Source organism: Lolium rigidum, chromosome 4 (assembly GCF_022539505.1).
Source record: "Lolium rigidum isolate FL_2022 chromosome 4, APGP_CSIRO_Lrig_0.1, whole genome shotgun sequence".
Lineage (NCBI taxonomy): Eukaryota > Viridiplantae > Streptophyta > Magnoliopsida > Poales > Poaceae > Lolium > Lolium rigidum.
The window spans coordinates 184689412-184702529 of record NC_061511.1 but is presented as its reverse complement, the minus strand read 5'-3'; the positions used below and the strand labels follow the sequence as shown (position 1 = coordinate 184702529).

Sequence of the window (13118 nt, the reverse complement as noted above, 5' to 3'; positions counted from 1 at the left end):
ATGGAAGATACACAATCTCAAGCCCCGTAATAAAAAAAATGATACGTATGTCATGGCACAAGACATGTTTGCACAGAAATAATCCAGAACAAGTAATTAGGATTGCAAGACAGTGCCAGATAAAAAAAAAAGTTTTCTAGTCCTAATTAGTGACACTCTAAAGTCAAATAATACTATGAGTTTTTTACATGTCTTCAAGCTTTGATGCTAATTGATCAAGCCAATAATCAAATCATTCAGGAAACAATGATTGACCACATGAACACATCCACAATGCACACATCACGCTTCGAAGCAACAATATAGCTTACGCATCAAACTAAAATACTTGTGTGTCTCTACCTACCGCAATTGAAATAAGAGTGTGATTGCAAACGAAGCAAGAGTGCCACTCCTGAAGATTATGCAAGGAACATGATCAATAGCAAAGCCAAATATTTTTGCACAAAATGTTCCTGTCACAAGTTGATCTGAACCAGCCACTGTTATTCCTGTAGATTTTGAAATCGAACAAGTAAACTACACAAGATGACTTGAATTTTCTAGCAGGGCATGCATACAACATACTAAAAAATAGTCAAGTTGTTATAAATTGCATTTGTTGCTTGTTATTACTGGTGACCACAGTATGCATAAGAGAGACACTACCACTGATTATTTGAATGGGAGTATGGAACCGAGAGACCATTGGTATAAATTATAAATATTTTTAAATTAAAACTCCAGTTACATTCAAATATAGAAAGAGCATATCACGTTTTCTGTGAGGCCAGCAAATTGGCTACTTGTTTTATTTGTGCGAGGAATCAGATCATCCAATAGATTAACACAAACTGACTACATGAGAAGGCAGAACTCATGACCAGTTGCTACATCGGCCAAAAAAAGGACATGGGGATGAACCAGGAACTCACCTCAAGAGCTTGTAGACGAGGCAGAGAATCACCACCACAGTGCTTGCGGCGCGGTGAACTTGCGGTCATAGCACGACGGAGAGAAGCAAGGTAGTTGAAGCCAAGGGATGGTCAGGCCTAAAACCATGCACAAGGTGTGCCAGCCTAAAACCATGCACAAGGTGTGCCAACACAGCAACAGCAGCATCACCAGAGCTAGAAAGGCCATGTCACACCGGACCGGGCAGCTCCAGGTCAAGTTCTCTCCTACTGCCTGCAAAGTCAATGTAAAACTTACTCTATATTTCTGCAAATAGGACAATACATGTATCCACACCAATCACCAAACAAATAAAGACCATGCAAATAAAGACTCGTTTCATCTTATCCGAGAATAAAAAGAATGATAGGGAAGAGAGGTATCCTTGGGTAGTACTAACTACTAACCAATAACACCCATAAGAAGAGAGGTAACCATAGATAATTATGAGATGGGAAATATAAACATCCATCAATACAGTACTTAATTCTACACTCGACAGTACAATTATGAGATACAAGGCACAAAGCAGAGGAAGATCTGTTCTCGACGGATGAAATCACTGGATATAACATACAAATGCAGATGCCAGTACAAAAAAAAATTAACAGTGACAAATCATATCTACTCCCTCCGTACGCATTTAATCGACGCGGCTTTAGTTCAGAACATGCATCTAACTAGTTCACGTCCGCGTCAATTAAAACAGACCCGAGGTAGTAGTTAGCTAGCTAACCTGTTCCTTAGGAAGTGTTGAGGAGACTGATCCCTGCGAAGAACTGACTGGCATCGGGGCGATGGAAAACTGGGCACGTGAGGCCACGGCCAGCCCAGAAGCACCACCAGAGCCGGAATGCCTGGGTAACACCGGACAAAAATCTGTACTAACAGTTAAAAGTCAAAATGCCAGAAATAAATACTACTAGTTCGGCTACAACACCAACTAGAAATTAACTATTAAAGGCTAAATTTTAATGATGGCAACATATGAAGTGATACATACATAGTAATTCAAGTTGTAAATGGCAAAAGGAGAAGAAACATAATTCCTCCAGGTCATAAAATGCAAGGATTGAGTAAAATACATTATCTACATGTAACATCTGTGCTTGCTTACTTAAAAGGAGGTTGCAGTTATTCATCCCAACCAGTGTCCACCAGCAAATGGTATTTGACATGAATACTTATTTGCATGTCCAGTTTATATACATCCGAATTAAGTGCCCAGAAAGACATAAAGACATATTGCAAATTCAGAGTACCCAGGAAGACAGAAAATTAGAAGTGATATCAGAGAAAAGATCAAATCAGACCATACAATTATTGATGCTTCAATAGCTGCAACAGGATCATATTCATCTCCAATAGGAATGTGAGACCAATGGAAGTGAATCCTTCCCCTCCTCCACCACTACTGCCAGCTTTTCCAAAGCCTCCAGCACTTGAAAGGACGAAGCTCTCCGCTAGGGACAATGTGCGCACAAATAGAAGAACTGTACCTCCAGAACCACCTCCAAGTCCAACAGAGGCATTAGTTACAGCATCGGTTGAACTGCCACCCACCCACAATCCCAACACTGGAATGCAGTTACAATAAATGTAAGAGACAAATTATTAAGATCTACTGCGCTTCCAAGACAAAATATGGGCCAAAAATCATTGATATATGTGTTACATGTTATACCACCACCAGCTGTGGAAGACCCTGTGGTGTCATTGCCACTACCACTGCCAAGTTCACAAGGCAAATCGGCATTACCATATGTAGTTCCGCCGTCAGCACCGCTTCCATTAATAAAACTGCTTCCCCCTTTACCACCATGTCCACCACCACCACTTAGGAGTCTGCTCAACAATCTTCCTCATCCTATTCCACTTTTGCATCCTGAAATTAGAAATGGAATTTAAGTTTTAGAGTAAATGCCAAAATCGCATGCACTGTACATAACAAAAAAGAACATCTCGACATGAAAGTCAACATTGTATTGGCGCCAAAAAAATGCCAAGATCAGCACTTTGTATTGGCACAAGTTTATATCCATTGCTCCCACCAACCATAGAATGATCTAGATCAAACAAAGATCAATACGACACAATACCGACAAAACAGTTGGTATTGATGGTACTAGCAACATAATAACAGCAAGTTCATGCCATCAACACTAAATCTTCAATTACCAGAAATACTACAGCAGGGCCTTACCAGTAACTCACAGGAGATGTTGTAGCCGAGCACGAGCGTCATGGTTACGCCGTGGTGAACTCGCCGAGGAGGTAGTCGAAGCCGCGGGCCAGCTAAGCCAACAACCTCGCGTGAGATGCAGGCAGCCACAGCCAGCACAACAGCAGAGCAGGCATGCATATACACATCAGGAGAAGCATCAATCTCGTCCCAAAATGGAAGTGTCAGAGCATGGGAAGAAGCTCTCACACATGCTCTTTTGGTTTGGGAGGGTCACTTATGTCACCCCAACAGCTGTCACCAGACAAATAAGCAAGAATGAGTTAGTAGTCACATGGATGAGCATATTATTTGTACACACTGGATCAGTAGACAAAAAAAGGAGCTATAACACACAGGGCAAATGCCGTTGCAGGTAACAGAAGCAATTCCGTGAGAACATGAATAACTAGACAGCACGTAGCAGAAACTAAGGGGCGATTTATGCAGCTGCCAAGCAATTGGACCCCACATGAGTAATTATCTATCATAAGAAGTACAAGTACATGATCAACTGAAGTTACTAAATCTCGAAACAGATGCTACCTGACATTCAAAACTCAACATGGACTATGCATCATCATCTTCAGGACTCGTAACAGAAACAAAGTGGTGATTTATGTGATGCAATGGCAGCAACATGCACAGTGCTAGAGTTTACAGTGCGGTCCTAATTTATGTGATGCAACCGGAAATAATGCAAGCACAGAAATAATTAAGATGTAGAAGAAGCAAGCTCAATTCACTAGCTTGAGTTGTTACACCTTCTTAGACTTCCACAGAGGACTGTATATCTTCCCAGTGGCGGAGCCAGACCTTGAAGTCTGTGTTGTCATTTAAAATCTATGATGTCAAATACATGTATTTTCACTTATTTTAAATATTGTTTAACATGATTTATACCAACATGCAAAGGATTTGCAAGAAACCTATTGACCACACAGGTCACAATGTTGGCTACAAAAATGTATCTTCCAATAGCTAATGTGGGTGGGTATCTTGAGAGCATACCGATGATGCCATCAACCATGCAAACCTGCCAATAGACATATATCTGATCACTTAGTTTGTGCAAGTATGTCATCCTGTAAAAAAGATCCCATCACGAACCGCATGTACACATACACCTTATGTATGCCTTCAGGAATTGTACAAGACGTGCAAAGTACAATAGCTAGGAGAATTAAAATAACTATCCACATAGAGAATGGACTAGAATATTTCGAAGATATCTCAAACTGTCCCAACTTCACAAACAACAGAACTTGGTGAAAGCAATGTAAGACAAATCCCACTGAATTATAGACACAATATTTCAGTCAATTTTCACTGAATTTCAGAAGGAATTCAGCCATAAACCATCTATTTTGTTTACCTATTCACATCAGTTTCACAAATATACTCCCTCCGGTCGGATTTAATCGACGCGGCGGGAGCCTGTGCATGCATGTTGTTAGGTATGTGCTTGCGTCAATTAATTGAGACCAGAGGTAGTATATACACTAAAAACAAATCAAGACCAGATCTTGGACATTTTCATTTCTAGAAAAACAACATATGTCTGTATCGAAGTACAGAAAAATTATCAATGCCAAGAAGGAAAAATAGGTACTCACGGCAAGAACAGTCTGCTGCTTTGCACTAAATTCATTTGCTTTCAAGAAAGGGAGAACCAGAAACTCGCCTAAACCACGGCGTCGACGAAGAAGCCACCGCTTCCACGGTTGCACCACGGTGAACTTGCTGTCATCACACGGTAGCGAGGCGGAAGTAGTCAAAGTTGCGGGCTGACCAGCGGATATGGCCATCTCCAGGTGGACACGAGCAGCAGCAGCCCGGGCAGGCAACCACCAGCAGGAGCTTCGGGAGGCCCACACTGCACAATTGGGGGACAACCACCGGTGGGCTAGTCCTTGTTCGACTTCCTGTACCTGAATCAACCCAAATCATTTCACTTTTATGACATCTTTTGAATCATGATAAAAAAAATGCACAACCAAATCCTAGCAATATTACCAACACAAAACCGAACCAGTAAGTAATAGGCTCTATGGCTGGAGCACAGAACAACCATTGCTTGGTGGCCGTTGTATCAAAGAGCAAGTAGAAGAAAAAGAAGAAACCAAGAATTTACCTAATCCGAGAGTAACCGAAATGGACGTATGAGAGCATGGGAAGATCTCAACAAAGTACAGGCATGATCTCTCCTGTTCTTGCAACGGTTTGTTTATCTACAAGAAGAAACAATCAGTATCAAGTACTTGCAATGTTCAAGCAGAATTCAAACCGCAGCAGGAAGAAAATTCTAAAATATATCCAACAGCATATTTCTATAACCAGGAGGTACATATGACACAAAGAAGAAATGAAAATTTTGAAATAACAAGCTAAGCATGTATACTGCCATACTAGAGATACCTATGACACAAAGAAGAAATGTAAATTCATCAAATCGTGTTATTGGTGCCTTTTTCGCTAACTTTGTCGTGTGTTTAACAATCTCTGTTGTGCACACTTTAACTGCATCAGCGAGTATTGAGAAGACTTGGTTATATCCAAAGAAGAAAGCAAAAGATACACAGGGTCTAAGAAAGAGCTCACAACAATTAAGGACAGCTCTGTTTAAGAGTGAACAAGATGTAGAGAGCATTGGCACATTAAACAATCAGAACTCGGAAGGTACCTAACAACAAGTATATCACAAGATTTCCCCTTTCCTATATGTGTATACCATACGTATAAGTGGATTTTAACTTGCACATACATGAGTCGAATAAAACCCAAAATGGAGCCTGCAAATATGCAACCACCATATTTTGAAACCCGACATGTAACAAGAGAAAAAAGAATCAACCATTCAGGTTAGTGAGCAGGCCATAAATTAAGCAGCAGCATTAAGCAGTAGCATTGAGTCACACTCTTAAGTGAAATATTTTTTTCAGTGTTTTACTTGGCGTATATGCTTAAAAGAGTAGATTCTATATCATCACAATAGTAGGATGATTTATCAACATTTTGCCTAATCATAATTCAGTCCATCTGGTAGCTGGATATCTGAAGGACTACAGAATTCTTGAACGAAAAAAAAAACAAGGCCCTTTGTAGAAAGAGACGATGTTAGGTTCTTGTAAAAGGCATTGATTAACTTTAAAAAAATGTTTGTCGGGCTAAGCCATCAGGTATTTGCTTAAATGGACAAAACATTGTGTGGAAACATCAAGCCCTCACAGCAATGAGCTGGTGATTTTCTCAACAGTAACATTCAACCATATAGGTGGTGAAAATATCAAGCACTATCCCTAGTACGGTTGGAGGTCTGGGAGGAAACTGTAATCAAAATAGCGGCGAAGATTGTCTAATGAAGCAACATAGACATCATGGCACAGAGCATTAAGTGTTGCACAAATTTGACCTGGCAGGTAAATCAAGGGCACAGAATAAACCAAAAGCACTGGGAGCTGTTCGCTGCCCTGCATCGTCACGTCTAAGATGTATTATGCTGTGCCATAACTAACACGAGGAAGCTCCTGAGCTAATGTCTGAAGCTGCTTCATAGTGGCATTACATAAATTCAAAGGCACCGAGCTGGAATCCCTGTAGCCAAAGAGCTACTATTGTTAAAGACGAGTTTTTGGTGAGATCATCATGTACTTCTAGAACGCATGGAATGAACAAAGAATCCACTTACATAAAAAAATGCTAGGCCGGAACCAGCAAAGATCAACAAGCCAGTGGCAACTAAGAAAATTCATGCCTTAGACATGTGCTTGCCTTAGAACTGTAAAGAGAAGGAAAAGAATCAGTAAGTATGAATAATACTACAAAAACTTTCCTGTGAACATGATGCACAGAAGCATTGGCACATCAGACAATAAAAAGAGGTCCCTCCCAATAGGTTTCTCTTCCTATTATCATTAAGGAAAACACAAGGAGTAAAAGAAACAGATTTAAATTGCAAATTGATGCATCAAATAAAAACTTATAATGGAGCCTGCACATATGCATCCATCGGACTTTGAAACCCAGCAAGTATTAGGAAAAATAATTTTTGCGAGACTCTCGTATATGTGTTCTGGAATGCACGAGAGGAGATGACCCGCCGTATTTTCTAGGACGAGACCATGTATGAGCTATTGGGGATGACACATCAAGGTCGCATAGGTAATAACCTTGTGTGGACCATTAGGAAATTAATGCACACCAGTTTCTGCCAAGTGTTGAATATAAAACACACTAACTCATGGTCCATAGTACATATGGCTGAACAAATATATAAGACTTGCAATGCACAGTCTCGGATGCAACTTCACCCAGATCAATTCACAACAATTGCATTAAGCTACTCAAGTCTATGGACAGAGCAAACACTAGAGTGTTGGTCAAAGAAGCCCGCCCGATTCAACTACAGAGTCATGAAACGACAAAAAAACCTTAATTAACCAGCATTGCTCAGCAACATTTATCAGGCATTTAAAAGGACAAACAGGGTTCTAACATACCTCTGACAAACCAAAGATCTCAACATGGTCAACAGTTTTAATTGTCCCTTGTTGGACACGTCCAGTCACAGCAGTACCACGGCCCTGCAAATTGAAACAATTAATCAATATAAGAATGAGCTGCCAATGAATAAGATCAGGTACAATTAATGTCTTATTTGGTCACTGATGGTCTTTTTATGGAGCAGGTACTCACTCCTTAATGATACTAACAGTCATGCTTATACCCAAAAGATTACACCTAAATAAGGAATGGGAAAGGATGATCTTAGAGTTCAGAAACTGAGTAAATATAAATAAGGAGCATATGCTCAACAGGCTGAACAGGGCCTATAACATCTTAAAGTCAAAGACTTCTGATTCAGTGTTTTAGAGTACAGTATTAGTAGCCGTTACAAATATGCCGTGGCAACCACGGAGCCAGGACAACCTTCGGGGAAGTCATGAAGATAATAAATGATAAATGTTGAAGTGTAAATACGCACAGCAAGAGTAAGTTGACAGCATCATCCAGCAGCAACATCAGTGGCTGCTAATACTGGAACATGAGCAGTCCAAAACTGATTGAGAATATGATACCTGTGATTTATCACCATGAATGCTTGCAGCACCAAGACAACGACAATGCCACAAGAAGGCTGGTTGCACATTTTCTCTGTTGAGCAAAATATGATGATCTTTGAACCCCTCTCATAATCTGCTGCAAACGGCGTTGCTTATCCATTGTGGAACCACCTCTGCATACTGCATCCATACACAACAGTGAAACTCAGAAATGGACCATCCAGAAGAAATAGCCAAATACTGTGATATATCAAATACAGTTGGGTGCTCTAGAATTCCTTTTTCCAAACAACTAAACATTATTACTCCCTCCGATCCGAAAAAAGCGTCGGAAAGACGTTTTTGCAAATACACCCTGAAGCTTTTTATTTGCTCAACCCGCACTCCCCACGCAATGAACCAAACGGGAGAACTCCTCGCCCGCCTCGTTGATGTGCCGCGAACCCCAACGCCCCCGACCCCCTTCTCAGATCCTGAAGTCACGCGTTGCCTCGGGGGCTACTCCTATCGGGAATGTTGTTTACGACGGCGGTGCTGACCAAGGCGGTGCAGCTGTTCCACGCGTAGCTGAGGCTGCCATTTCCGAACAGCAGCAGACTCAACGACAGTGTGTGCTGGCGATGGCGGCGATGGAGAGGAGCACGTCGGTGGGACCGTTGCCGAGGATGCTGCTCCACTTTGAGGGCGCAGACCTCAACCTGCTGCGCCGGAACTATGTCCTAGACGACCAGACGAGGGAGAAGCCCAGATCACTTCCGGCATGACCATCCTCTCCAAATTAAGCGCCACCTACAGGTGTGCTCCATGTCATCAATGTCCTGGTGCCCGCCGCTGTCGGAATCCCCACTGTTGGTCCCGCCTTTACCTGCTCTAGCTACAGCAGCTCGGCGGCAAGGCTACCACCAGTGCCAACGTGGTCTTTCTAGCACCATTGGCCAGGCGATTGAGCGCGTTCTTTCTGTTGTGGCAAGGCCTCCGTCGGCACCAATGACTACCGCTCGGTCGCCACAAACCAATCCAGCAACCGGATCTTGACCATAATTACGCAGCTGTTAGGAATCCAACAGTTTAGGCCCCGACCCAACCACCCCCAACTGTTTGCTCTCTAAACCCAAACCAAACCAAGCCGTTTACACTTTAGACCCGTAACAACCTGAATTAGTCGAGCCCACAATAAGAAACCGAACTATTTAACTGTTTAACCCAAGAACCGTTTCCAGGTTTACCTGCTAGTACCAGAGACTAGAGAAGAAAATAGAATCCGCAACTACCATTAGCACAACTTAGAACATTCATACTTGATCCCCTAGTTTGCCAAACACACTAAATGGCAACACTATCAAACCAAACCAGGAGTTATGCATCCCCATACTAGCTTCAGGCCAATACCAACCTAGAAACATGAAAATAAACTGATTTGCAACCAAATATGACAAACAGTTGCATTTCTTCTCCGAAAAACCTTTTCTACAGCTAGAAATCCCTGCAGCAAACATTGTCCTAACACTGCATCCCGTGGATGGCAGTGACTATCAACACAAGTAGTCGACACCACGGACAGAAGCACAGAGTTTAGTGTCATTTAAAGCTGCTTAACCTCTCTATAACATTTAAACCTTAATTGGTCTGCTGACACCAAACAAAACAAAGACCAAGACTTGTTCTTTACAAAGTGTGACAAAGCATAGTTTGAGTTCAGTACAACACTACATATTGCATATAAGGACAATTACCAACTTTATAAAGCATCGCATCTTCAATAATTCAAAAGCATTAGATTTGCCCAAACATCACGTCAAGGTAGTAAACAAAATCGAATATTTCAGTAAAGAGCCTCATTCGCACTCAACGCATACATACATCGAGCAGCCCAAGGTAAATAGGGAGTAACCGAGCGAGAAAGCAAGACCTTCTGTGGCACGCCGATGGGGGACGTGGTGCTGTAGGAGACGTCCCAGTCAACGAAGGCATGGGCAGCAGGTCGTAGTGGATGCCGGTAGCACCAGCTCAAGCTCCACCAGGCAGGTACAAATATTCTCAGCTACATTGTTCTGCAACTTCGTTACCAGTTGGAGCTTGCAAGACGCACGAAGCATTCCTCTGCAACTTCACCTCAGCACCATTCTTCAGAACCTGCTTTTGCAATAATATATCAGGAACTATGACAAACTACCATATGTGGATGTTGTTTCACACCATATATGTTTACATGCGTCTTCAACTTTATAACTAATGATAGTAGTTCCGAATCTCCGATCTAAAATCGATTGGCTACCTACATTCTGGAAGAAAAAACAAAGAAATATTATACTTTTCATTGCATTGCAATTTTCAAGATATATGTAACCAGCTACTCAGAAAATTTCAGTGGAATAACTATTTTCTGGAAAAAAAAAGTTATGAGATAATATTATTCTTTTCACTTGCAATTGCAGTCTTCTAGATGGAGAACAAGCCACTCAGGCAAGCACTATAATTATTGATGTTTTCCTGATTCACATATTTAGCGGAGTAACTACACAAAGTAAATACAAAAATGAAACAAGAGGGATTAGTTGACCCCATAAGGAAGAAAAGGGTCTTCTATATCTGAAAAATTAAACCTACAGCTAGAGAAACATGAGACTAGAGTCCACAAAAGAGGAATTGAAACAGGCACAGGACCTTGACGACGACCAAGGTGACCGAGGTGATGCTGGACCAGCGGGTGTACTGCTCCGAGAACTTGCCCACCTATCTTTCTGACCCATCCACTCCTCCGGCTGCTTAAGAAAGAGTCAACAGCAAATAGTATCAACAAACTTTGTAACATAATGGTAAGATTTATTATAGCAATGCTTAGAACAGGCTACGAAGTAAGCAATATGGTAAGTACATTATCTGGTAGGTGCTTTGCACAAGCAACACTTGAAACCACAAAAAAAATACATGAAACGATGGATTTATACCTCCAAATGGCAGAAGTGCGTCGACGAACTCATACAACAACAACGACAGCCTTGTGTTGTCCTGCAGCTAGGCCGGGGCAGGGGTGCCCTCTTGGTCCGGGTGGCGCGAAGGCCTGAGCAGGAGGGCGCACTGTGTGGTGGCATCGCTGGTCGTCGTCACCGGCAATAGAGCACCACTGCACATGGTCGACACCAGCCGTCTATCTATGCAACTCCTGCCATTCAACCTTCCGCCTCTTCACATCAGCTAGCCCGTGCACCTGCTGTAACCGGATGCTTAGAATATCTTTTCAGCGAGCATCTGAACTGAGAACTTCCAGAAAATATACTAACATGTGCTCAAATTTGATAGGTATGTTAAGAAACGTGCTAGAATGGACAGCATCGCAGGCTTCACCAATTTACTTCTACAAAGTTTTAATTCATTTGGATCCAACAAACAAACCTTTAAACATCGCCTGAGGAAGAGCGTCCAATAACTTACCAAATTTGTGCGCCATTGCTCTTTTATCTGTAGTAACTCTGCGGCTGCTTCTGTGTGTGTAGGAAAAACCTCAGTTAAGGATGTATATAAGAATCTGAATAGAGAAATTTCAGAAAATATACTTACCTTCAATTTGAAAAGTTCCAGACTATGTTCATTACCGAAGCACACATAGTTTTCTTCTCTAGAATACAAGAGACCTGACAATAAAAACCACAAAAAAGTCAGAACGCGCAGAAGCTTAGCATATCTTTTCACTACGTAGAGAAGCGAGTTTAGTTACAAGAGACACAACAAGTGGCTAATTTACCAAGATAAACTTGCAAATATAAAATGTTTAGAAGATTCAAACTAAAAGAAATGCAATTTCCAGTTAAAATGACACAAATATGCAGATGCAGACAATAACACGACAAAGTGCAGCATAACCTGGACAAGGAGTACAAAGTTGAAATATAGTGCAGCATAGGTTTTAACACATCTTGCAGACATTCAGCTTGAGTAATTATTCATTCAGAGCTAAAAAGGAAAAAATTTGCTTGTTTGTTCTTCCACAAAAGGAAATGGACAGATTCCAATATATAAAAAAATTCTATTTATGTGATCATAATATGTATATACAGGCACTGTAGCCCAAATATTTAACAGAAGCTAGAACCCACTAAAACCATTAACTCCCCTAAACAGAAGTAGAATCATTAACCCTAATCCAATTAAAGGCATGAAACTGAGCGTCACCAAGCCCTTCTCCTTATCTGCACGAGGACAAGCATGAGCAAGCTGAAATCTTGCATTTTTAGGTCTAAACACGGATAGGAGAACAGATCGGGAGGCTTACCATGGCGTGTGAAGATCGAAGACATGGGGGAGGTCCTCCATCTAGAGCGCCGGCTTCAGCCTCTGCCGCTGCTACTGCTGCTAGGGGCGCTTTGCCGTCGCCGTCCTGGCCGCCATGCTCAGCAGCCAGCCAGCAATGTCCCGACGCAGGAGTGGCTTCCAGGCAAGGAGAGACTTTCAAGCCCAGATGGGACATCGTTCCACCGCAGCAGCCACCCACGTCATCATGCCATGCTGTAGTTAGTTGACCAACACCTCAAACAAAAAAGCATAAATAGAATTTAGCTTCGGGAATTCTCAAGGATACACAAAACAACTAGACATGCACTTAACATATAAATTGCTAGTAGAACAAGTACTGAATCAATGAGAAAGTAATATGCACTTAACTAGAACAAGCATGGGATTCTTCAGCATAGAGAAAGCTACTACTAGAATGAGCTCATTTTATCAGAAGTCAGTGAGCACGCTTTCACAAAGATTGTGGATAGTTCAGTTTGTCGGGGATGAAGAGCTAGTTACTAATACACAAAATAAGATGGAATGGATAGAAACATGCGATTAAGCTATTTATTAGTCACGGTTATAGTGTTGACGGGCTCCAACCAACACTAAGAGGATCGACCAGGACG

The 13118-nt window shown here is 41.7% G+C and overlaps 3 long non-coding RNA genes across 3 annotated transcripts; all 3 read right to left on the bottom strand.

Moving 5' to 3' along the window:
- Window positions 1-2572: 2572 nt before the first annotated feature.
- On the bottom strand, window positions 2573-4241 carry LOC124646617. Its single transcript, XR_006986394.1, has 3 exons — window positions 4166-4241; window positions 3137-3409; window positions 2573-2818 (listed from the first exon to the last, which is right to left on the bottom strand). It is a non-coding gene; the product is annotated as an uncharacterized LOC124646617 (long non-coding RNA).
- Window positions 4242-6241: 2000 nt separating this feature from the next.
- On the bottom strand, window positions 6242-8339 carry LOC124649308. The gene is made up of 4 exons (XR_006986604.1): window positions 8233-8339; window positions 7654-7737; window positions 6843-6932; window positions 6242-6748 (listed from the first exon to the last, which is right to left on the bottom strand). It is a non-coding gene; the product is annotated as an uncharacterized LOC124649308 (long non-coding RNA).
- A 1766-nt stretch (window positions 8340-10105) lies between these two features.
- LOC124646615 lies at window positions 10106-11421 on the bottom strand. The gene is made up of 3 exons (XR_006986393.1): window positions 11166-11421; window positions 10882-10979; window positions 10106-10350 (listed from the first exon to the last, which is right to left on the bottom strand). It is a non-coding gene; the product is annotated as an uncharacterized LOC124646615 (long non-coding RNA).
- Between the last annotated feature and the right edge of the window lie 1697 nt (window positions 11422-13118).